Below are 23,186 nucleotides of genomic sequence, written 5' to 3'. Positions count from 1 at the left end.
CCTATCACATGTCTTGAGCAACTGCTATCAACATACCATTTATCCTTTTGCTTCTGAGCATATAATTTAAAACCATAATTCCCTTCCTTCCCTATCTTAGATTGGCAATATTCTTTTCCATAATAGTATGGAAAATGGCTACAAGTAATTTCATTGTGAACAAATGAATGACATAGAAAACAATAACCACAAAAGAATTGATGGTACCTAGAAAATTGCCTCTTGTTGCAGGTTTTGGTTTTAGCATCTTCCTCAATTTTTTTTTGACTAACTCCTTTGTTGCATCTGCCTCTTTCTTGAGATGGTCAATTATGTTATTTTTCTCCTCCAACTCATTTTCTGTTTCTCCCAGTTGTTTCTTGACTTCATCAAGTTGCTTTATCAAGATTTCATTATTTCTCTTAACCTCCTCGAACTCAAATTCCATAAGCATAAAAGATGTTGCATCTAAGTCCATATTGCTTTGATCCATCTTCAAATAGTTAAATTTTCCTAAAGATCACTCACTCTAATACCACCTATTTTCCCAAAGGTCACACCAAGAGGGGGGTGAACCAATGTGAGGTGATTTTCTCGATTTCATAATCTTTTCTTAATCACACAACCATATTAGAATTGAACCATAAGAATTATATCATCAACTATATCAATGCATCATCATAACATATCAACACGCAATCAACAACACAAGAGGACATCACATCACATGGGGACACATTTTTTTTAAGTGGAAACACATACAAGAGAAAGCCACCGATCTTCCTCTTCTTGATCTTCAATTCATTACATTAATTTGCAGGCTCCAACATGTTGCAAGCAACTACCCCCAAGAAATGCAAGCTGCCACTTGTGGTAGGCTACAACCCGATTGAGGCACCAACCTCAAAAGATGCAAGCATATGCTCACTGTAGGCTACAACCTGATTCAGGCACCAATTTCAAGAATGAGTAGGCTCTAACCTCAATAATAAGTGGGCTCCAACATGCTCTAGGCTCCAACCTCCTTCTTTAACTTCCTTGTGGACCTCTATTTCATCTCATTTTCAAACATTATCCACTCTCATCATATATCACTAAATATATATACAAAAATACTATTACAAATTTCTATCACAACCTACAAACATTGTCATTGCCATAAACACTTCCGCTATCCCAATCATTGTCTTTGCATTTAACAACACACATCAATCCGCTGTGGTTACCCAATACTTCGTGGATTAATCAAGGCTCATTGCAACAGGCTCATCATGGATTGAATCTCCATGACACATGTATTGTATGAATTGAGGTAGGGCTCCATGGCCTAGTCACTTGGATCAACCTATGCAAACACAAACAATAAGAGGCCCCATGGCCTAGTCGCTCAGGTCAACCTCCATTAAACTGTGATAGGCCTTTGTGGCCTGATCATTTGGATCAACCTTCGTTAATAAAAAATGATAAGCCTCCATGGCCTAGATGATTGGATCGAACTCGGTTAATAAACAGTGATACGCCCCATGGCCCAGTCACTCGGATCAAACTCTGTTAAACACTGATAGGGCTTTGTGGCCTAGTCACTTGGATCAATCTCCGCAAATATAAATAGTGATGGGTCTCTGTGGTTCGATCACTCAGATCAACGCTCAACCATGGTAAGGCCCCCATGGCCTGGTTACCGTCACTTGAACATAACTCTATAGACTGAATTGAGCATCACTGTAACGAGACTAAGAGCCATAAACTCAAATCAAACTAGTAACTAGAACAAACAAACCATAAACTCCCCGTGCTCATTTCCAAGTCTTTTCTTGATATATTTCGTTATCTTGTCTTGGTACAATGGGAACGTTGGACAATCCATACATATAGGTTATAAGTGGACCCAGAGTTGGTCGAGCTGACTAGGAGCTCCGTTAAGTTAGGATTATTACTTAGGTTTAACCAGACCATATAACATTCACAAATGTTCCATGTGACCAATCCTTTCAGCCAACCCTTTTGATTTATATTTGCCCCCAACTTGCCGTGTGACCTGGGGATCATTGGTCCTCTTCATGATGATGACAACATGATGTCATTGTGCCATGTGGCCACTTGAGAGGGTGCCACCTGTCACCTTTTTTCAAACTTTCTACCAATCCAAATGTGATAAATCACCTTGCCACATGGCAACTCTTGGTGGTGCCACATCATCCCGTTGATGTTAGCTTACTAATGCGTCACATTGCCTGTGTTAATGAACCACATGTAAATTTCCAATAGTTCCATGTCATTATCCAACATAACTTTTCCATGTGTCACTATTTGGTTGGTCCAACAGGGATGTTTAAACTTCATTCAACTTTTCCCTCATCTCATTGTTGACCTGTTGGTGGTGTTGTTGATCAATTTGAAATATGCATGTTGTTTAACTGTGTTAATTGGTGCACATCTTCGCACGACTGAGGTCATTGATATTGTTTATCAATGGTGGATCCACACCAAACTTGCGCACTATTTAACCCTTTAATAATTTGGTTTTGGCCCTATAATTTCCACTTTCAATTTGACCCAACTAATGTTGACTTTCAATTGTCCATAACTTCTCATATGAGAGGATTGTTTTTGAGCAAGATATATTGTTGGAAAGGTATCAACGATATCTACACAACCATGTTATTTGTTGAATATTTTGAACAACACAACTTCATAAAAAATTCAAATAACTTCAAGCACCCATATCTTCATTGGGAGGAGACCTTGTCAAATATCTAGCTATCATATCACTCCACAAAGAGTCTTGCTACTACTTTGGTCATCAAATATGGTACTGCTTCTGTTGTCTCATATATCCTCTTTGACATCAATTACAACACTAGGTGCAACATCCTATGAGGATATTATAGGAGAAACACTAAACCGTTTTACTAAATTGTACACAACACAAGAAACAATTGATCCAGACCATGCCATGGAGTTGCTTGAAAACATTTTCAATGCCATATCCAAAGCTAAAAATGAAAATTTAATGCTAGATATCAATGAAGAAGAAACACAACAAGTAATATGGGGGTTAGAATGAGACAAGGGCCCCAAATCGAATAGCTTTACATTCCAATTTAACTGCTCTTGCTAGCAAGCAATCACATTTCATATCCTTTGGATGCTTATGTATGTCCATAAATCTTCCAAAACAGAAGGTTTTATCAACACCACAATTCTAGCCTTAATTCTAGAAGAACCTGATCCCTCTAATTTCTCCCGCTTTCAATGGCATCTCCCCGTGCAACACATCATATAAGATCGTAGTAAAAATATTAAAAAAATTAATTGAAATCTTTTCTCACTATAATTATGTATGGGAATTAGGGGGGTTCATGGTGCAAAGGAAAATTATAGACAACATCATCTTAGTACAAGAAGTAATACACTTAAGCAAGATATACAAAGAAAAAGGAATGACGGTCAAGATTGACATGGCTAATGCATTATATTGAGTAAGTCACTCATTCTTTTTTGTAGTATTATCAAAGTTTGGTTTATGCCCTTAATTCATTCACTGGATTTCAGCTTACATTAATAGCCCAAGGATATCTCCTTTGGTCAATGGGAGATCACACCTCCTTTTTCATTGTCAATTAAGGACTTGGACATGGATTCCCTCTTTCCCCTCTACTTTACATAATAATGATGGAATCTTAAAGTAAGTAGTTGGAATATGTGTGTAGTACATTCAATCTTCTAGGAATTAAAGTGGTTATAGGATGCAAAGGACTCAACCACTCTCAGCTCACAAATGATTTTGGGAGAGCCTCTACCATCATGGCCTTTGAGTTCAAATTTTAGATCATTTTTGCAAGTATCTGGAGGGCATACCAATTACAACAAATGCCAAAACTATGAGTGGAACACGAGTAAGCTCCCCATTGGTATTATCTAGAGGATTCTCTCATTCCCTTCAAGGTTTAATGGAAACCCTTCAAATACCTTGGCATGCCTATCTAGCTTTTCTCCATATCCATGCAATGATGGCAACTTATTATCAATAAACTTAAGAATATGTTTAGACAATGGGGTGCCCAACACCTAGCAAGTAAGTTGATCTTAATCAAGTCATTCCTATCATCTCTTCTAATATATTAAAGTTCATATATACTCACCCCAAAAGAAGCAGTCTCACAAATTGCTCTCAAGGGCTTCATAGGTTTATGTGGAAGGGGGAAAACCAACACCTAAATATTTCATCTTGTCAATTTGACAACTATCCAAGCCCCAATATCAAACGAAGGAATTCGAATTAAATATCCCCTAATGATGGACTTAACTCTACGAGCTAAAATTCTCGAGTGGCTACTCTCATAGAGGTATGAATGGTGGAAAAAAGGTATACAATAAAAATAAAAACTTAGAAAGACCCACGTAAAGATTTGTGGATCAATCATTCTTTGTTCAAGTAGGATCGCCTATTTGGAAGTTGTTCAAAGCCACTAAACCCACCTTGCTCTCTAATTTGACTTGGATCCTAGGAAATGGTAAATCCATTCACACTTGCATCTGGCATCATGAAAAAGGAACCCTTAATATCTAGCCCTACTCTTCTTCCTCTTCATACTTGGATTTTAGAATAATGTAAGTCAAATATATAGTGCATCTCTTTCTAGTAAGCTTCAAGTCTATGGTCTGGGTGGAATTTTGGCCACCCTCTAACCCATCTATGATAGCACCCTAGCATCCTTGAAAACTCTCTAAGAGGTTGTGCCCCTTAGTGTGTCATCCAGAAAGATCAAATAGGTTGGGAATTTGATGGCTACATTTTTAGCGAAAGATACAAGCTTTAACCAAGCGAAGAATTCATCCCCTTGAAAGTAACCATTTTGAATAGAATCTGGCATATGGATGACATATCCAAGGTAAATATATTATTTTAGACTCTAATGCATGATAGAATACTAACAATTGATAACATACACTAGTGTGGAATTCAAGGGCCTATTTCATATGATCTGTGCAAATATTCAAAGGAATCAATTCATCATCTATTCTTGGATTGTGAATATGCAAGGCATGTTTAAATGTGTGCCTTCGTATAAATTTCCCATTTAGTTCATAAACCAATAATTTTCAAGTGATTCTTTGACAAATAGGAAACTACGTACAAAGTCTCCTTTAAAGTCAAGACTCTATTCAAATGTCTTTGGATTGCATTCAAAAAAATTGTCTTGTAAAAATCTAACTTGCCAAAAATTTAAAAAAGAGCACTTTTCCAACAACACTTGTCCACTCCATATCAAATAACCATTCAAGCTATCTTATTGATAACATAATAAAACATCTTCTAGATAAAGGGACAATAGCATTAGAAAAGCATGAGATGGAGGAAGATGAAAATGATTGGTAAAAACAATTCAATATGGAATCATATAGAACTGAGGAAAAAATCAAAAGACATAAACCATGCTACCAACTTTGCATATCATCTCTAGATTTTGAATTCCACTGAACAAATATAATTCATCTTTCCTCTTTGTTAATAGGGCCTTGAAAGGGAATCCTGAAAAGGCAAGTGCGGGAGGCGTTATCTCTAGCCCTAAGGGAACAATAGTTAATTCCTTTGAATGGAGTCTTGTAATAATGTCTAATGATAGGGAAAAGCATATGTCATCTTGCGAGGATTACATTAGGCTTACATTATGCAAGTCAACAAATTAATGGTGATTGGCTAGCCTAATTATTTGACATATGGTTTATGAGACTCTCTCTTAGGATAAAAGTCTTTCCTCCATCCTAGAAAGGATCCATTAAAAAAGTGAACAATTCGAAGCTTTGGAGTGGTTCCATATACTGTGTGAAGTGTAACACCCTCCTCCCATATCTAGCCAAGTAACCAACCAACCAAGGTAAACATGTGATGAGAGGCTGCTATGATATGATTCAACCTCCTAGGTGACCTTAAGGAAATGGAATCGACGAAAACACATCAACCATACATTCCACATCAACAACAACACTCTCAGGAGCCATCCCAAACACTTAGGTATCATGCCCCTGGGTCCCATTGAGTTTTTAAGCTATTAAACCTCTAGACTCTCCAATGTTATGGGCATGCCAGTGTCTAAAGAGCTCTAGATTCTCCCACAAGCCTACATGCCTGCATCCAGGAACTATTTCTAGCAAATCTGTGCCAGAGTTCGTGGGATTTAAGACACTTTTCAAGCCCAGAATTTCGGCCACTGCCCAGAACTTGTTGTAACTTCTAGAATTCATTAAACACATGATGAAAAGACTAATAAACCAAAAACTAACTCCAGTACTAGGCTTGACCATCCCCAACCGGGACTTACATTCTATCAAACACTTGGCATAAATGCAAGCTATAGGTCTAGGACACATGACAAGGCATGAATGACTGAAAACTCTTATGAGACATGACAAGAAGGATCACCACCTTCTCCTTTGAACTGTTATGACATCAATTAGGTCTTGTATCCATTATCCTTTCAGTTACAAGTAAATACATGAAATAACCATGACAATAACCAGTCATATAACCATGCTTATAACCAACATTAAGCCATGAAAATAACAGTGATATATTAGCCATTAAATACAAATATTAATAAGTATAAAAGTAAGAGAACTTAGCTTTTATTAAACACAGGAAAATCCAACCAGGTTCGAGACTTTCACGTGCGACCCGACTATAGACATGGTTGAACCATATTTTTCTTTCAGCTATTCACCCTCATGCCATATACCAAGCATGAAGGTGGGATATCATGGATAAACCCATCCAAAAACAACCAAGGGAATCCAGAAGTTAAACCACCTCCACCCTGGCCAAACCATGATCACACCAAGACTGGTGCTCCGATCACAAAACCAAACCGAACATGGAATGCCATCTAGAATCCATCACTATCCTTGAGGAATTTTCTGTCTCCTTGTCTCTCAGGATTTACCGCAATCCAACCCCGGATCACTAGGCCCTAAACTGAGACACCTCCCTCAGGATTTACCATGTATCCCACCAAAACCGGTCAATGGATTCCTAGGCCTTTGGGAATGAACCGTGAGACCATCTTTGCCCAGGATTCCAAAATCCATGCGGCAATTCCAAAGCTCAAAGCATAGATCAACATCCCAACACACCATGGCATTCAAAAAAAGGCAAGGCTAGGCTGAAAACCACTGTCATAACCTGGCAAAACCATGCCACCGACAATAAGAGAACCATACACCAACATGCAAAGCCATGCATGTCAAAACCAGATAAGAAATCACACATGCAATATATTACTTGCAAGTATTCCTGTTGAATATGTTTAATCCTACTCTTCCTTGCTTGATCTTTGCTTTCCTTCCTTTCCTTTTGCTTGCCTTTCCTTCCTTGCTCCAAGAAAACTCTTTTGTCATTGTTGCTAATGCTTGCAGTCGATTTCAACCACCCAACCAGGCATTTTCGTGCTTCCTGTACCAAGCACATAACTTCCATTAGATTAAAATAAATTGAAATAACTTCAAATCATACCTCATTGGTAGCTCGTCAATAAGGTACACTTGCAATCATGTTTACTTCCTGTCACAATAAGTCAAACTAACATCTTTGACCAAATCATCATGTATAAATATATCACATCAGGTTAGCTCAAAACACAACCATCATAGATCAAAATCATAAATCACATGTAACCATCATAAACCAGAATCATAATTCACACGCATAATAAAACTAAAATAAAATATTGATACTTATCCTTTAATCAATCCTTAGATTCTACCTTTGTCTTTATTCCGTATGCACTTCGGATCGGTTTCCACACCCAACAAACACCTAGTGCCTTCTCCTCAACCATGTGCACATACACATAGTGTGCATCACACACATACAACCACACACGACATACAACACCATGCAATACATGCACCTATACGTGACATACAGCGCATAGAACTATCCCCAGTGTATAACACAACACGATACGTACACTCACATCCGGTGTCCACCACAACACAATACATACACCTACACCTGATGTACAACACAATACATATACATACACAAAGTACAACACATCGAATAGACATGTCATGATACCACAACTACACATGCACATACATAATACCGCATGTACACAACATAACATGTATGACATGCACATAATATCGCATGTACAACATGTACACAGTACCACATATACACAACACCACTTGCATAATGTGTACACAACATCACATGTACACGACGCCACCTATACAACGTGTACACAATGCCACATGTACATTGTACCACCTGTAGAATGTGTACACAACACTAGACGTACACTACAGCACATGCACAACATGTACACGACACCAGATGTACACAGTACCATATGCACGACATGTACATAACACCACCTACACACAACACCATATGTGCAACATGTACACAGGACCACATGCTCATAACACCACTTGTACAATCATGCACACAACACCATATGTACATAGCACTGCATATCCAACATGTACATAGCATCATCTGTACACAACACTACATATCTAACATGCACACAACGTTGCATATACAACATGTACATAACACCATCTATGCCCAACACTGCATATGCAATATTCACACAACATTCTCTGTACCACCATGTACATAACATTGCATAACAACATGTACACACACACTATATATACAACACCACATATGTACAACATCACAGATGAAACATGTACAACATATACAATATATGCACAACAATAGTACCACACGTCCAAAACCACACTGTCTCTACCAACCAACCTTGCTTCCAGTGTCTCTCCGCCGTCCATGCTTATCCTAGCATGTCGCACATCACAATGGTTTCATTTCACTATTGTATCTCTCAGCATTAGCCTATCCATAACATAAACATAGACATAGTATAATCACATAATATCAATTCATATCCACATGATACTGACCTCAGAGATTTATTAGGCTACTCTTCCCACTTGATTCCTCATGAACCAAGAATCTCTTCATGCCATTCACCTGCATAAGCAATCATTCCTCCACAAGAACGATCCCTGATGACCCTGTCAAACAGTGACATAGATACATACATATATATAACATTAGCACAAAGCATTCACGATGTCGTTAGAAAACGACATACCTACATACATACATGTATACATATATATACATTGACACAATCATGTTCACAACATAATTACCAAATATTATAAGGTCAAGGTTAAGAGAACTTCCTATATCCATGCAATGCATGTACAACAGCGAGAACAACAATTCCCAACGTAGCCAAGGCATCTAATGCCTCAAATCTATTTACTTTACCTTTCCTGATTACTTTTCTCATGACTTTCCCGCCATCATCCATTCATTAGGGGAATTTTGAGGTCTAAAATGGGTCTCCTAAGAAAATTATAAAACAATAGAGGAAATAATAAAATAAAATTAGATTACATCATCAAATTTTAGAGGGAAAAAAGAAAAAAAAAAACTACCTTTTCAATTTGTATTTTCAACTTATCTCCCTATGGTTTTACTCAAATTTTGAGCGAGAACACTCATTGGATGAAGAATTTGATTCCTCACCCAAGGAGTACCCATGTTGGATACTTTTGATGGACCCCGCCACATGAAAAATGAGAAATACATGAAAAACGTGATTGTAATCACGTTTTTTCATGTATTTCTCTTTTTTCGTGTAACAAGGTCCATCGTAAGTATAAAACATGGGTACTCTTTGGACGAGGAATTAAATTTTGCATCCAACGAGCACTCCTGCTTGAAATTTGAGTAAAACATTAGGGAGATAGGTTGAAAATACAAGTGGAAAAAAGTAGTTTTATTATTTTATTCATTTTTAATCTTTTTACTTTTTTACTCCAAAAATGGTGAATCATCCCCCATGGTTGACATCATCATATTGAATCATATTGGTTCTTATAAAGTTTATTTTGGCTGTACATTTTTCTTAGGAGGCCCGTTTTAGACCTCAAAATTCCTCTAATGTGCACCAATTGACCCAACCAATCCAACTAATTGTTATATGCTTGTCTTTAGCTGCCCTTATACATGCACTGAGCTTCATCCAGGCCTTACATCACCTGTTGGGTTTCATTCAACTCTCCTTGGACTCCATTAACTTTCCTCTTTCCCAACCAATTCCACAGACCCCAAACATAAAAGGTAAGACAAGAAACAAATAAGAAGAAAGCCATGGAAAACTAACAACAATGTGACACCACAACCAAAGTGGCATGGCCATACAAAATACGCAAACAAAAACCGCAATTTAGCACAAAAAATCACCAAAATACCAAAAGCACAAGACTAGCAACATACACCATGACTCAATCCCCATGGTTCCTAGTGCTTCCAAGGGAAAGCTCAACCTGAGCCTTCTTCAAGATTCTATGGCAATTTCTTTTCCATGTAATCCCTTGCATTTGATCTGAATTTAAACAAGAACACAACAAATTACAGAGATAACCATAAATACATAGATGTAGCAGAAATAATGCTTCATTTCATTATTGTAAAATACTGAAATATGCCTACAAACAGAAATGGAATAAAATAGCTAGGGCAACGGTAGCTTATCTCTGAGAAGAGATGTGGCAGCTACATGCCTCTGAACTGTGTTACAATGAGGCTCGAACGCCTATTTATTGTTGAGAAACAATGGATAACCCTAAACATCCAAAAACCTAACCTTAGGAGATGAAACGCCAAACTGTGGGCCCCGTTTCAGGTAAATTGGTACATCAACTTCCCGAGGTCGTAACTTTGGCATACGATCTCCGTTTGACGCGCAAAATAGCTCGTAAGAAAGATCTATCCGAGGACTACAACTTTGGGAAGAGAAACATCAATCTAAGACTAATTTTGCTCCTGGTTTTCCCAAAAAACCTAGTTTAGGGCCTCAAAACAGCTCTAGAAGTTCAGGACCCGAAAAACTGCTAAAAATAGTAAATTATGCTACAATTAAGGAAACTGAAAAACTGAAAGAGATAGTTGTGGGGGTCCAAGTGGGATAGGTGGGTGGCCACCAACATCCACCTGGATCATTCCCCCCACCCTAGGAAGCAATGGTCCCCATTGCATTGAGTTCCTCCATCTGCTGAACTTGGTCCCTAATGAGCTGTTCTGCAATCTCTGATGTGTCCGGTAGTGGTGGGAAGCATGGTCAAGGGCGTTCCACATTGAACATTCAGTGCAAGTGAAGGAATGGGGGAATGCTGTGCTCCAAAGCATTATTCTCCACAGCCTTGGTACTGGTGTAAGGACCATGTCGCTTCTTATACTTGTCATTTTTCATAATGGAGCGATGATATATCGGCCCGTTGGGTAGAGGTGCTCTGGGAGTCAGATCGAATGAATGCTTGACCTGACAGTGCAACTACACCCTTGTGGATGAGGAGAAGATGTTCCTGTGTTATTTCATGACTGTATCCATCTGCTGCTGCTGCTGCGTGGAGGAAGCCTTCGCAGGGGTCATGGATGTGGCGATGATCTTCCCCTTACTTTGGGAGCGAACCAGATAACAAATGAATTTCCTCGTTTGGGAGATGAGCTTGCTGCATTTATTAGTAGTGATCAAAGAGGTGGTGGTAGGTGGGGCTACCTCCAGTATCCTGTATAATGAATTACCCAAAGTAATAATAACAACGCGAGGCCTTGACTCATACACAACATGTCACCTCCATAAGTATGGTTGGCCTAATAATACATCACAAACATCCAGAGGTGCAACATCACACAATACCTCGTCTATGAAGGGTTTGATGCTATAGGGAAGGTGGCACTACTGGCGAACTAGAGATCTCGTCCTTGGTGAAGCCACCCGATACTGTACGGCTACGGGTGTGGTGTAGTCGGTAGGCCCAACCGCTTCACGACCTCTGCTGAAATGAGGTTCTTTTGGCTGCCACTATCGACAATGAATTGCAACGGCGAACCCTTCACCCACATTTGTGAGTGGAAAAGTCGCTCCCTCTCCTCTGGATCTTCGAGCTCATTCTTTTGGATCTTGGTGGTGGCAACAATGACGTTGGGCTCCGCATCAATGATCTACTTCCCTTTGTCATTCCCCTTGTCGGGTTCTGACTCAGGGTCGGAACATGCATCTGATTCGGAAGCCTTCAACTCGGCCACCAACGATTGCTTGGTACGACACTCACTTGTGTTATGAGTGGGGCTCTTGTGGAATTCACGCCACTTTCCTATGCCCTTCTTCGACTTCATGGTGTTGTTCTTTTCCTGCGGCTTCGATGGGTTTTCTTGAGTCACCCCGCCTTGGCTTTGTCCTTTGGTCTTCGGATTCGCAGATCCAAAGTCTCGCTTCTTTTGTTTAAACTTCTGCTCGATTTTGACAGCGTATTGGTACGCCGTGCCAAGCGAGGAGATGTTCAGGAACTCCATCTCTTCCTGGATGTACCTGTGTAGGCAGTTGCGGTATTTTAGTACCAAATGTAGCATAGAATCCTTGATACCCAAGTATGTGCGAAGGGTATGAGAAATGTTTGTGAACTCTGGCACATCTTGGTCCCTTCCCTGCCATAGCGTGGTCCACTTTATGTATTTGTCCTCATAGCTTTTGACAGGGTGGTACTGCTCCTTGATGGCATCTCGGAATGAATTCCAAGTGGGTGCGGTTGAAAATAGTGAGCCTGTACTTTCATCCTTTTGCTCGCAATAGGTTTCCCACCAGCCCTTGACGTGGGGGTTGCTTTGAGAAGATCAAAAATAATCTTTTCCCGACTGGAAAAATCATGAACAGAAAAATACCCATCTAGTGTAGTATTTACCGGAATATCCATAGTATAATTCGGTAAATACTACACAAAATAACGACCACAGGAGCTTAAAGTCTTACAATACCCATCTAGCAAATTTAAACATTTATCTACAGCATCTGCGTCTATATGACCCTCGAATATGGGGATTTCAAAATTAACTTGTACCTTAAAGGGTGTGGCGTTTCTAGAGTAGCTGTTGGAAGCCGATGCGTCACCTTTGGGTAGCTGCTGAAGGATCTGGGCAAAGTTTTCCATCATCGCGTTCCTTTGTCGCTCGAGGACTTCTTCAAGCAAGATTTTGATAGGATCTCTTGCCCCCTTGTCTTTCTTCTCATCCACCATGGGAGGCCGTCGGGATTTGCAAGGCTGGTCTTGCAAAGGTTCGATCAGTTCAAGCCCTAACTCCTTATATCCCGACCTCGTTGGGGACATCCAAAGAAAAACAAAGAAAGAGCAGACCGCTCTGATACTACTAATCCAGATTTAAACAAGAACACAACAAATTACAGAGATTACCATAAATACAGAGATGCAGTGGAAATAATGCTTCATTTCATTACTGTAAAATACTGAAATATGCTTACAAACAAAAATGGAAATAAACTAGCTAGGGCGATGGTAGCTTATCTCTGAGAAGAGCTGTGGCGGCTACATGCCTCTGAACTGTGTTACAGTGAGGCTCGAACACCTATTTATTGTTGAGAAACAATGGAAAACCCTAAACATCCAAAAACATAACCCTAGGAGATGAAACGCCAAACTGTGGACCCCGTTTTGGGTAAATTGGTACATCAACTTCCCGGGGTTGTAACTTTGTTATACAATCTTCGTTTGATGCGCACCATAGCTCGTTAGAAAGATCTATTTGAGGACTACAAATTTGGGAAGAGAAACATTGCCTCACCACCCATTTTGCTACCGATTTTCCCAAAAAAACGTCATTTAGGGCCTCAAAATGGTTGTGGAAGTTCAAGACCTGAAAAACTGCTAAAAATAGTAAATTGTGCTACAATTAAGGAAACTAAAAAACTGAAAGAGATAGTTGTGGGGGTCCAAGTGGGATAATTGGGTGGCCACCAACATCCACCTGGATCTGCATCATACTACCATCAACACATAAATGTCACTGCTTAAATAAACATAACAATACACTGGTTACCTTACCTTATTGTGCCAAGCATGTTGCTTGCAACTGAACACATCCACGCCATCTCTCAAGGGACTCTAATTCCCTTGATAGATCCACCTGTAACTAGAGACTAGCTAATATACTTGTCAAATACAAGTTCATGAATCTAGCACATATCCACATAATGTTAGACAAAATTAAGTTTAAGAAGACTTCCTGTATGCAAAACACTCATTCGTTTGGAATTAGGGTTTCCAAAACATAAGCAAAATAATTCTTTCCCAATTCCTTTCTTTGACCTTTTCCTTACTACAATTGAGTGTTACTGTGCACTATCACATCACCCAATTGTTAGTTATATAAACACATTAACTATTACATTTTCATGCTAATACCAAGCATGTTTCTTGCACTGTACACATGTCAAACACATGTTCCAAATATCAAGACAATCATATCTATCAATTTGAAATCAACCTTTACCAAGACTAGGAATCACGTCATAATTCATAGTCAACTCATAGTCATTAGACATACTACTACAACTGTCACTTGTTACAATCAAGTACATGTCAGCGATCTCAACACATATGTGTTAGTACAATCATCTCAAAACAAGATCGTTCATTCAGTCAATCTTACAGACACATACTCATATCATGCAAGTAATCAAACATTCAAACAACAGATACATGATATAATAGACACCAACACTCAAACACCAATTAAATGACATAATCAAACATTCAAGCACAAAGTAGATGACATAAGCAAGCTCATACCTTAATGTATCTCAAGGGAGGCTATCTTGTTTGCACGATCAATACAAATTATCATGATATAACTTCACAACATATCAACTCAACAATAAACAAGGTCATGATATCTATAATAGTCACTAGCTAACATGTTCACATCATAAACTCATAAAAGTTTGTCATTTATGCATAGCAATCACACATGTACGATCAGTCTAGATTAGTACAACACAATGTCACAAATAAGTCGACTCATACCTAAATGTCATAACCCTAACCATTTGCATAGGCCAATCCAATTTAGCATGATACATATAACATCAAGATATTAATGTAATAACCCTAATCATCAAGCTAACTATCATATAAGAACAACAAGTTAACCTATAACATACTCGTCAACAACATATAACATACAACCACAGGTTACTACCACTCATGACTATCTGACACATGGATATGACTACACTAATCAACTAGCATCTATCATGTATGTAACCATAACATCAATAACATGTGCATAAACCTAATGTATGTAACAATCCATTAACTAACATACATGCATGCCCAACATCCAAACCTGTATGATGACATGCTCTTGCCTCGAGGTCCAATGCTGCAACTTCACTTTAATGATCTGCATCTCCTGCTCTATCTCAGCCAACACATCAACATCATAACAACCAACAACATCATGATGACCTAATTGCATACAATGACCTCACAATGCATGTCTGACCTACCATACATGCATAACAAATGCATATACAACCATACACTCATGACGACACATCCCACAACAATGCCCTCAACCTTCACATGGCGACATCACTACAACCATGATCAACACCATGTAAATGCAACACACACATGGACTACAAGCATAAGCAACACATATGCAACCGACATGAATGCATGACCAACACACCGCCCATCTAGTCCGAGGGGTGAACCATGCTCTGTGGTATCAAATATGACCCAAAGAGAGTGCAACCCACTTTGATACCACTTTGTAACACCCTCTTCCTATATCTACCAAAGTAACCGGCCAATGGGGGTAAACATGTGATGAAAGGCTACTATGATATGATTCAACCTCCTAGGTGACCTTAAGGAAGTGGAAACGACAAAAACACATCAATCATAACTTCCACATTAACAACAACACTCCCATGAGCCATCCCAACCACTTAGGTATCATGCCCTTATGTCCCATTGAGTTTTTAAGTTATTAAACCTCTGGACGCTCTCATGCTATGGGCATGCCAATGTCTAATGAGCTTTGGATGCTCCCACAAGCCTGCATGCTTGCGTCCAGGGACTATTTCCAGTAGACCTGTGCCAGAGTTTGCGGGATTTAAGGCACTTTTCAAGCCCTGAATTCCGGCCACTGCCCAAAACTTGTTGTAACTTCCAGAATCCATTAAACACATGATGAGAAGACTAATAAACCAAAAATTGACTCCAATACTAGGCCTGACCATCCCAAACCGAGATTGACATTATGTCAAACACTTGGCATCAATGCAATCTACTGGTCTAGGATACAAGACAAAGCATGAATGAATGAAAACTCTTATGAGACATGACAAGAAGGATCAACACCTTATCCTTTGAACTATTATGACATCAATTAGGTCTTGCATCCATTATCCTTTCAATTACAAGTAAATACATGAAATAACCAGGACAATAACCAATCATATAACTAGCATTAAACCATGAAAATAACAGTGAGATATCAGCCATTAAATCCACATATTAATAAGTAAAAAGAAAGATAACTTAGTTTTTATTAAACATAGGTAAATCTGACCAAGTTCAGGACTTCCACGTAGCACCCGATCGTAGACATGACTGAACCAAATCTTTGTTTTATCCAGTCACCCCTGTGCCACATTCCAAGTATGAATGTGGGATCTCATGGATAAACCAAACCAAAAACAACCAAGGGAATCCATAGATTAAACCACCTCCACCCTCACCAAATCATGATCACACCAAGGTCGGTGCTTCAATCACAAAACCAAACTGAACTTGGAATTCCATCCAAAATCCATCACTATCCTTGAGGAATTTTCTATATCCTTGTCTCTCAGGCTTTACCGCAATCCAACTCCAGATCACTAGGCCCTAAACCGAGACACCTCCCTCAGGATTTACCATGTATCTCACCAAAACCGTTCAAGGGATTCCTAGGCCTTTGGGAATGAACCTTGAGACCACCTCCGCCCTGGATTCCGAAATCCATCTGACAATTCCAAAGCTCAAAACTGAGATCAACATCCCAACACACCATGACATCCGGAAAAAGGCAAGGCTAGGCTGAAAAACATTGTCATAACCCAACAAAACCATGCCACCGACTGTAAGAGAACCATACACCAATGTGCAAAGCCATGCATGTCAAAACCAGCTAGGAAACCACACATGCAATATGTTACCCGCAAGTATTCCTGTTGAAGTTGTTTAATCATGCTCTTGCTTGCTTGATCTTTGGTTTCCTTCCTTGCTCCAAGCTAGAGTGCTCCAAGAAAACTCTAAGTATCCAAGAGTGAGAGAGAGAGAGAGAGAATAATGAGAGCGCTCCAAAACTGAACTGACCAAAGCTTACACTAATCAATCCTGCCAACTGATCCTCAAAAGGCTTTTTATCAATGAGGCATCTATTTTCTTCATTTTCCATTATTTTCCTTCAATTTCCTCCTCACATGCAACATGTGACCTTTCACCTTCCTTTTCTCCTATTTTACTTTATTGTCATAAATAAGTGTGCCAAAAACGTCTTTTGCCTTTTTAATGCCTTTGCTATTGCTTTTGCCAATTTACTTCGCCATAGTAAACCAAGTGAACACCCACACTAGGATTTCTTGCCCAACATTCAACTTGGAATAACTGTCCCTTAACCGTGGTCTTATTTTTCCTTTATTAACTTTCATTACATGGAATTTTCACCAGGGTTATTACGTGAACACAATTCCATTGTCATTTTTAAGGGCACCAAGGTTGCAGGTCCTTAGTCATTAATGATTATATATATGATCAATTAATTCTATAATAGCCAACACAAGTTACATGCATTAGAACCGTCCCGACAAATGGTGGAATGCATGACACATTGCTTGCAAGAAATTATGATAGGGTTAATATGACCCACATGCTCTAACCTTATGCTCCACTTCCTATCGACTTCCCCTATTAAATTCTTTATGATGGCTCCTGTTGGATAGGTAAATCCCCTCTGCGGACAGAGGAGATCCCACTAGCCTAAAACAGAACTAGCCACAATCAAACCACGCTGCCACGCAAGTTCCTAGTTATGCATTAAAGGTGAATTAAGAAGACCAACCTGGAATCCAACGCTATGGTTGAAGCAGAGTTGATATTCCCGCTCCCTCGCTCCAGCAGATCATAAACGGACACCTGCACATGCAAAGGAAGAGACAGATACCAACATAAAATCTACCAAGGCATAACTATATTTCAGTCAGAAAGGAAATAAATCAACACATCACCATAATAGACAATGAGATTGGAACTATAATAGCAGTCGCTCATTAATTAATAATAAACAGGAAAAGTTACAACCAAGGTTCTGACGTTGAACCTCTCCTGGCTGGGCGAGCAACTATATGTGTCTTGCAATGTCCCTCCTTTTCGGCAGCATAACCTCTCTAGCATTCATTATCACTCATGATAAGCATAACTAGCATTCCTCCAAGAACTCAAGAACTCAACATCTAGCACTCCATGACTAGCTTGTCAAATGCATAAAGACAAGCTTATATAGATGAAGAAGGGAGGAGGATACGATGAACAGGGACACCTATTGTGGATTAACATTATCCCCAAAAGCCATTAAAGATGGAGATAGGATAGAACTCGACATAAGACTGATTTTTTATCCTTAAAAAGCTCCATGTAATGAAGGAAACAACAGTCGGGCGTGCGTTAAGGCAAAAAGCATGACCAAACTTGGTTGGCGCGACTGTTGCTCTAAGACAGAGCGCCAATGGTCGCGCCCTCTTTTGAGGATCTCCATGATTGGCGCGGGTAAGATACTGTGGACCTGCGCCAATGGAAAAAGAGCACTTTTCAGGGATAATCTGTAGGAGGTGTCTTCAGGGAACATGAAGTACATACTCAGGGGAACATAATGCAAGTGTTTTTAGACTTTGTCACTTCTTATAACTCCCGGGATGAGTCCTCCAAAGTACAACAAGAGGAGTAACAGGGATGGTGACAAATTACTGTGTAACAGATGCCCCCTAAAGCATGAGGTCCGAGAAGTGGAGAGGGGTGAAATGCTTTACAAGAACACACAAGAACACATAAGAACACATATAGTTGCTGCCGCCGAGGATCTGTGTTAAGAGACATGACTGATAGTTCAATTACATAATGTACTTGGTATGGTTGCAGCCATCCATAAGAGAGTACATAAATAATCTAGATCCATAGTATGGACGCAGCCATCTGGTTAGGATCAATGAATTGACTCAGGTATGGTCGCAGCCATCCAGTGAATGAGTCAAGTATCAAGAATCACGCCTGGATTACAACAGACACAATCCAGGGTCTTGCGCTCCATCTCGACCTGAACAAGAGTACAAGTTCAAGCATGTGAATATATGAGCTGAAGTCGAACATGCATGAACATCGTCTGATTACCAGTCAATAGTGGAAACTGTTAACAGACGCGAGAGGTACCACCAATAATGACAATGGCCCTCAAGGTACTATAGGTACAATCTACGGCGTGTGAATTAATGATCTGAAGTCGAACACCCGTAGAATCATTTGATCAGAGGCCAATGATGAAAACCTCACGTCGAACACGAAGAACCTGCCATTGAGGCATGCAGGTTCCAAGGCACCGGAAAGGAGTCTCTAGATCAACTTCCTGGATAATGAGTTGAAGTCGACAGGAAGTGACCTTGATCGAAGGTGGGCCATAATGTTTCCCACATCATCGACACGAGACAGAGAGATAATGTTGTGAATCAAGATTGTGCGAACTATCAGAGGGAGGTTGTTTCTTTGCAAAGGTCAACTTCTCTTGAACATATCGGCGGCACATTAATAAAATCGGCAGTATTTGACATTAATGTATCAAAGGTCATGATGACGAGGCAATGAGTGGATGAGAGGTCAAATAAGGTACCCAAGTCCATGGAAGCAAGTGAAAGATATGAGATGAGATATCCCCACCCTGGACACGAAAGCAGAAAAGTGCCATGTTCAAGAGCGACATACTGCCGTCACGGTAATAATTATGGTTCAAAAATTTTCTTTTCCCCCCGCCATTTCTGGCGAGTACCCCAGTTATTTTTAACAAGCTTGATGGGGATAGCATATGCTTGTGTTGTGACAAAATCCGATGTCATTAAGTTTTAACGAGTCTAACAAAGGAAGAACTCGACGTCTTTTCATGTTTAGAGAGTTTGAAAAGACAACAGAAAAGGAAACTCCAGGGATGTCCTTTTTCGTAAAGTTGTGTCTCTCGGGCCCGAAAAAGTATAAAATAATACCCGAAAGAACCGCCCGATCATTACGATTGAGGAGTAATTTTCATAATTAGTGCTTTCGACCTGAAAAAGTAAAAAAGCGGTCAAAACCACGTCATTTCGTAACCATTAACGAGTTTGAAACGACAAAAACCCGGTAATCTTTTTATGTTTTAACGGTCGACAAAAAGAACTTAAAACGATCGCCCCTTATTAACATTTAACGAGTCAAGAGGAGCGACTCGGCAATCTTTTCCTCTTTAAATGGTCAGAAAAGAGCTAAAAGCAGACCTCCATTTTTATTTTCTTTAACGAGTCAAAAAGGAAAAATACTCGGCAATCTTTTCATATTTTACGAGTCAGAAAAGAGCGTAAAGGCGACTCGTCCTGAAGGAACGAGTGGTATAAAAGGTAGCAACTGGTTCCGGTAATGGTGGAACTTACTCGAAACATGTAAAGGTTAAGAGGCTGGCTAAATCAAACCACTCATCGCTGCGGTTCCTCAGGAAAGGAGAAACAACCAAGTGAAAGCATATGATCGGCCAAAGAGATGGTGGCGATGGAATGAAACAACCAAGGCTCATCTAGCAGAATTTAGCAGATAAAAGGCAATCGCGAGATGTAAATCAGGTATGGGTTCATTTTTTCACAAGCTTGAACCATGGAGAACTCTGCTTGAATTCGGTTTCATGTTTACACAAGCTTGAAATGAAAAACTATGCTTGCTATAAATTTGCATGCCCCCAGCATGATAATGCAAATCGAGGTACATGCCCCCCAAGCTTCATGGCATTCACGGAGTGGATGGAATGAAGGTTTACTTGGAAAGACTCGATTTTGAAGGAGGAGGCATGGCCCCCCCCCCCGGGCCTCAGTCACGCGCCCGGGTCAGCTGCCGTCATCAGAATGACGGAGTGGATGCTGGGGCATTTCCTGTGGAAATAAGACCATTTAGGAATGGTAGATGACTATATGTGAAGTGTGAACCGGGGAATGAAAGTTGGTCTACGACCTTTATCGTCCTTCCTTCATGCGGAAAACACATCACTCTGAAGAGTGAGGACACAATTGCACGTATGCGATAAATATAGTCTCGTCCAAGGAGTAAATTGTAATCTAACGGACCTTGGACTACCATGACGCCCATTTGAATAGTCTTCCCTTCTAATGTAATAGGTACATTGGGAAGAATTCCTAAAGGTCGAGTGGTTTCTCGATGGAAACCTGTAAGGTTTCTCATCTCAGGCAGAAACAGTGGGGAACCAAGTGCTTCCCAAGCTGTTGAAGAAAGGATACTCACAGGAGATCCCTCATCAATAATTGTACCGGCCATAACCATGCGATAGACTTGGACTATAATTCGAAATGGTATGGAGGCTGGTAACTGAGGATTACCTAGTTGATCCCAATTGAAGGAAACAACTAGGTTGCTTGGAGGTGGGACTGGATAGACAGCCGGATATGATTCTGATGGACTTTCTTCCTGGTGCGAAGGAATGAGAGGGATGCTCACTTGATCATTAGAGTCTATGTTGATGAATAGAATTTGGACGGTGGGATCTTCATTCTTTGCAGTGATAACATCATCTGAGGAGAGAACTTCGGAAGACAAAACCGGGTCACTTGTAAGCTGGACCTTTTGACTTTTGTCCGGTTCGGTTTCAGATGTAAGATCATCTAAGGATGGAACTTCTGTAGGCAAAACCGGGTCACTTGTGAGCTGGACCTTTTGACTTTGGTCTGGTTTGGATTCCGATTTAAGATCATCTAAGGATGGAACTTCTGTAGGCAAAACCGGGTCACTTGTAAGCTGGACCTTTTGAAAGACCGGGTCAACTGTAATCTGGAACTTTGGACTTTCGTTTGGTTTGGACTCAGGTGGTTCATCTTTGATGACAAAGTGGCACATGGATGATGAATGTAAATTAACACTCGTTCCGACCAGGGACTGGTCTGGAACAGGCGGAGCACAGCTAGGTTCAGGAAGAGAAGGCTGGACCAAAGAGGAATCATGCTTGATCACTTGGTTAGTGGATAGATGATTTGCAGTTGCAAAAAGACGCTGATATCCAGCGGGTAGCTGGGGTAAGGGAGCTGACAGACTTTCCAAAAGACGGGAGGCTTCATTCATAAGTGGACAAAGGCGAAGGAGATGATTACCTTCACAAAGTCGACAAGGGAAACGAACCTTCCCTTTTCTCTTACCAACTGACAAGGTATCGTCGATCTGCGACGACAAGGGGTGAGTCGGGTCACGGGGCCATATATCTAGGATCCTGGGAATACCAGGACAATCAGAAAGAAAATGGTCCTCCTTGCATAATCGACAAGGAGACTTAGCCTTCCGCGGAGGAGCAGAAGGTGGTTCCACTTCAGATATTTTCGTGGTAGATGCAACCTTTCCCTTAGGAGACTTCTTCTTTTTGGTCTTCTTCTTCTTCTTCTTAGCCACCTGGTTACTGAATCCAAGGTTTCACCAGGCGAAGTAGAAGATGAGGACGCAGCAATAGGCGAAGAAGGGAAGGGGTCCACCTTAGAATCAACATGGTGTTGTTCGGGTGGAGGAGGTGGTGGCGGAACAGGAGTTATCACACTCGAGACCACCGAGTTTGAAAACAACCATACAGGTAAACCAATGGTCAACCCAAGCAAAGACAATGTTGCGATATACTGAACACCGACATTTCCAATAGAAGGAAATGGACGAGGGTTCCCATCAGGAGGAACACCTTGGCCGGTGGGCGCCGGAAAGGCTGCCATTGAACGAGAAATAATCCTACTCAAGCTAACGCAAACAAAATCTAACTGGGTAGATGTTATCGTGGCCAATAAATGTTAAGACACTGAACTTAACCTTTTCATTTTTTAAGAGTCGAGAAAAGGATAAAAGATGACTCTAGTCTCCTTCGAATATTTAATGAGCACAAAGTGACAAGACGCTCACAGACACCTTTTCTTTTAAGGAGTCCGAAAAGGATCAAAAGTGACTACTCTAGAATTCTAGGTAGAGGGTGTGCCAAACTTTTCGCA

The sequence above is a fragment of the Pinus tabuliformis genome, chromosome X, assembly GCF_031772625.1.
Source record: "Pinus tabuliformis cultivar Carrire ecotype Pingquan chromosome X, CPIR1, whole genome shotgun sequence".
NCBI lineage: Eukaryota > Viridiplantae > Streptophyta > Pinopsida > Pinales > Pinaceae > Pinus > Pinus tabuliformis.
This window is presented reverse-complemented; position numbering follows the sequence as displayed.